Source organism: Bison bison, unplaced genomic scaffold, assembly GCF_000754665.1.
Source record: "Bison bison bison isolate TAMUID 2011002044 unplaced genomic scaffold, Bison_UMD1.0 scf7180017864061, whole genome shotgun sequence".
Taxonomy (NCBI): domain Eukaryota; kingdom Metazoa; phylum Chordata; class Mammalia; order Artiodactyla; family Bovidae; genus Bison; species Bison bison.
Window position 1 is genome coordinate 6,214,302 of NW_011494633.1, and position 4,575 is coordinate 6,218,876.

General features: G+C 56.7%; 1 protein-coding gene across 1 annotated transcript in view; it reads right to left on the reverse strand.

The window, feature by feature from the left end:
• The window catches only part of ITPK1 (inositol-tetrakisphosphate 1-kinase), a gene marked incomplete at its 5' end in the record, with an annotated part of 161,923 nt that overhangs the window by 124,226 nt on the left and 33,122 nt on the right, over positions 1 to 4,575 (reverse strand). The gene's annotated exons all lie outside the window — the stretch shown is intronic.

Genomic DNA, 4,575 nt, shown 5'->3' on the forward strand with positions numbered 1-4,575 from the left:
CCCGCCCACCCTCTGACCCTGGTTCAACCACCACCGTCCTCACCAGTATCCTCCGAGGCCTGGACCTTGTTCCCCTGCCCCTGACGTCTCCCCCATAATCCAGGACCGTGTCCCCTGACTTGCCCCACTCATTGAGCCGGGGTTGGGGTCCGGATCCCCACAGAAGCACACAAAGGCTCCCTGCTGACTCGCCCATCCACATTCCTTACTGCAAGCAGTTCGGGGCGCACAGGATCGGCTGGCAACTCTAAGCCCAGGCCTCACTCTCCATCCCAGCCCTTCGGACTCGGTTCCGACAGACACCCTCCCGGGAAGCCTTCCCTGACTCGCGACACCCTCTCCCCGCCCGTGTATGCAGGGTGAACTTGGGGCACCCTTCCTTCCCAGTCTGTGGTTATGGAGCAGCAGCAGGCTGTCACCTGCGGGGAGGAGCCCACGTGGACCACAGACACCACAACAGCCAGGCCTGTGTGCACTTTCCTGAGAAGAGAGGCTGGGGTCCCCCCCATCCCACCCCCCTGATGCTCAGAGGAGGCTGTGACCAGGCAAGGTCAGGATCTGGGGTTCCCTCACCCACATTGCCTCCTTGGAGCAGGGTCGGGGTCAAGTTCACTAACTGCACCTGCCCAGGATCCAGATGCCCCCTGAACTTCATCACATGAGGTTGGTTCCTGTGCCCGGCCTGGCCCGCAGGGGAAAATCCAAATGAAACAGTCATGGCTCGCATTGCCCAGGGGCTCACTGCCTGAGGGAGGCACAAAGCCCTGGGGAAACCTCTGGGCCACGGCGAGCAGACCCATCACCTCACACAGCACAGCGGAGGGGACACCTGCCAATCCTGGAATCTGTCATTTAACGGCTCCCACAAGCATTGCCCAGTGCCTTCCAAGCACCAGGCACCGAGCAGCAATGCACGAGGAGGCCCCCACGTGAGATGGTAAGATGCAGCAGAGGGGTGACCGAGTCACACGGCGGGACACGCCTGCCGCCCACCCCTCCACCCACGGCACCTCCCAGGGCCTGGAACCCTGAGCAACCCCAGCTGAAAACCACAGCTCCTGATGCTTTCGGGGTCCCCACTGCCAGCCGCTCTGCAGTCCTGGAAGGAACGACAGCCGAAGTCCATCTGTCTCCCTGATTTCACGAGGGGTCAGGCTGGACACGGCAGCACCGCCCTGGGCCACCAGGGCCCACGGGAGGGGCACGGATGGTGTCACGCGGCACCTGCGCCGCCTCAGGCATCGGCTCACAACCCGGGCCGTTTCTTTCTGAGTCCCAGTGTCCCCGCCTCCATCCCCGACGGTCCTGGCGCCCCAGAAGCACCAGGAACAGTAACTTGCTACCGTCACTTGCCGCGTGACTGTGACTGGCCAGGTTAGGCTCTTAGTCTCCTCGCCCGGCTCAGCCCCTGCCCCCAGCCTGGATGGAAACCTCCAACAGCTGAGGGAGAAAGAAGCCTCAGGTGACGAGACTCCAGACAGACAGACGGACAGCCTGGAGGAGACGGGCTCCCGTGCACATGACGCGTGCCAGGTGGACGGGGTTTCTGCCAGGCGCCGGCCCAGCCTGGCTTCTCCCTCCGAGGGAATTCTCTCTGCATCCAAACTACCCCAGCATGCGGCTCTCATGTCCTTAGGAAGCCAGCTGCTGCGGTCACTTCCAATCGGTCCACATCACATAGCCCAGAAGGTTCCCACCCTCCTCCCCCGTCCTAAAAAACAAACAGGACTCCAACTTTGAAAACAGATGGAACACATAAAATAAAAGAAACAAACCACAACAAAAAAAGTGGTCTTGGGGACAGACTGAAAGCCTCAAGTGGGGCTGAGCTCCCAGGAGCCGTCACAGCTTCTCTGCAGCTCAAAGCGTCAGAAACAGGATAAACGGCGCTTCTAGCAGGAGAGAGTGGGCTCAGCTCCCCTTTCCACGTGCACCCAGCCACACGGACACCACACATGCTCACGGTGTGAGGAGGGAAGGCCCAATGAGCGCTCGTAGTGCCTTGCACAGTGATCGCCCATTACTCTGACCAGCAAGCTGAGACCCGGCTGCCTCCAGAGAGCAGCCAGTCTCCCCACGCCGCGTGGTCATGGCACAGCTGGTTCAGAGGCACCAAGGGGGCAAGTCTCGTCTCCGTGCCCCAGGGCCTCAGGCGTAACAGGGGGGCCTAAGGAGGCGAGCGGAAAACCACGTCCTACTGCCTCACACTTGGGAGAACAAGTTCTAAGCCTGCGGGGGTTCAGACTTCTGCACCTGGAATTTCTGCAGAACAAAGGTATCAATAGCCTCGTTTCCCAAGCAGCAGGCTCCCGAAATCTGGTCCTAACCAGAAAGTTCAGAAATTAAATTGTGACACCAAAGGAGAAGCGGGAGGAGGCAGGGCAGGAGGGAGGGAGGGAGACGGGAGTGAGAGAAGGGAAGACAAAGCAAGCCTGCTGCCAATTGAGTAAACTGCTCCTCCTGAAAACCCCGTGGCCTCGCCCCACAGACACAAGCAAAGCGTTTGGGGCTGCAAATGTTAACTGCCACACTGCCCGAGAGAGCAAAAGCCCACAGCACCTCAACCCCCCAAGAGGGGCTGCTAACAAATGGCATGCGGTCAAAGGAATACTATGCAGCAGTTTAAAAGAACGAGGAAGTGCTCCAGGCCCCGGAAGGCCTGCATTCTTTCCAAGATACTGCTATCAGAAAGCAAGATGCAAACCCTCGGCCGCACGTGGTTACTTGGGTTCAGAACAACATCCTGGCATGCTTGTGCCACGCAGAACGAATCTAAAAGAACCAGAAAACAGTTGTGGCCCAGCCTCCGGTCAAGAGCAAGGACAGAGGTGTCTGAGAGGTAAGGGGAGGAGACCTCCTTCTCGCTGTGCAGCCTCATGCATTTCTTGAGTTTTGTGCCATGTGTGTCTAAGGCATGCCCCCAAACTAGAGAACTGCACGTTTTCAATTAAAAACAAAACAGTTGCCAGCATTCCAAGGTCTGGCATAGAAATGCCTGATGTAGACACGGGTCAATCAACCAGTTGATGAAGTGGAATAGAGGAGCTCAGGATTTATCTAGAAAAGCTTCCCAGTGCTGCTCAAAGGGAAGCTGCCCTGTCACCCTCTCCAGGGCCTGTCAGGCACCAGAGCATCCAGTTAACTGGATGTCTAAGCCACTTAACTACTTGGGTGTCTGAGAAACAGATACGGAGGGAACTGGAACGTTAAGGTGGCGCTAGCTATAAAGAACCTGCCTGCCAAAGCAGGAAATGTAAGAAACATGGATTCGATCCCTGGGTGGGGAAGATCCCCTGGAGGAGGGCATGGCAACCCACTCCAGTATTCTTGTCTGGAGAATCCCACAGACAGAGAAGCCTGGTGGACTACCGTCCATAGGGTCGCAAAAAGTCGGACACGACCGAAGCGACTTAGCACGCACACACCACAGCGGTAAAGCGATGTGCGCTTCTTTTTATTTTCTGGTAGTTTCTAAATTTTCGACAAGGAGCATAGATACTATGAATACTTCTAAAATTATAGGAAAACGTAACAATAAAAAATAATAAAAGAATTTTACCTAAAACCTGTACCTCAAGAAAATCCCTCAAGAAAATCTAAAACTGTCATTTCCTTGATAAATATTGGATTCCTAAGTTTTGGACGCAAGCCTACCTCACCACTCAAAAGCTTGCTTTCCCAAAAGCTGGCTATCCAATGAAGGGAGAATCTGCTTTGCAAAAGGGACCTCCGTCCCCAGACATCCAAGGAGAGCATACTCTTGGGGAATTTCAAATCCTTCCAGACCTTTCCAGGGCAGGTATAAGACACAGGGCTACAGGCAAGAGAAGCAGAAGCAAGGGAGAAAAATCAGCAATGGGGTGTCATCAGAGGGGTCATCAGAGGTGCCCTCTGCCCAACAAGGAAAGAAAAGTCCTGGGATAGCTGGGAGAATTCCAGAAGCTCCGAGAGAAGAGAGCAGCGGCCAAAGAAGAGCGAAGTTTGCCAAAAAGGGGGCCCCTCGGGTTCATCAAGAAACGCTTTCTCACAACGGGTGCGGCCACAGCCACCGGCCTCCCCCCTCAGGCATGGCAGAGGCTGGAGAACCCCGCTGCGGAGGGAGGTCGACCAGGCGGCCTGGCAGCGATCTCACAGCAGAAGGGATCGACCCGGAAACAGGGACTTCCCCCACCACCCCCAGTGGGCATGAAGAAAGGAGCTGCACCTGCCCCAGAGCTAAAAACCACTTGGAGATGGGAAGTGTGTAATTATGTAAGTGCGAAGCCAGGCATCACTCGCACCCCAGCCAGCTTGGTAATTACCAGATTTCAGGAGCCCCGAATAACGCCATTTAGCCCTATGAGGCCAGCAGGCAAACCCCCCACACCCCCATCTCTCCCCGGCCAGCAGAAGGCAGGGTCCTCGAAATGTCTCCTGAGGACTCGGGGCTCCCCGAATGGGCGGCCAGGCCTCCTCTCTCACCTGTGCATGGAGGCACACTCTGGTCCCATGGCCCCAAATACCACGCCAACATCACCACCTAACCCACAGCCCAGGTCAGCTCCTGAGGGTCCCTCCTGGGCTCCCACCCTCCTT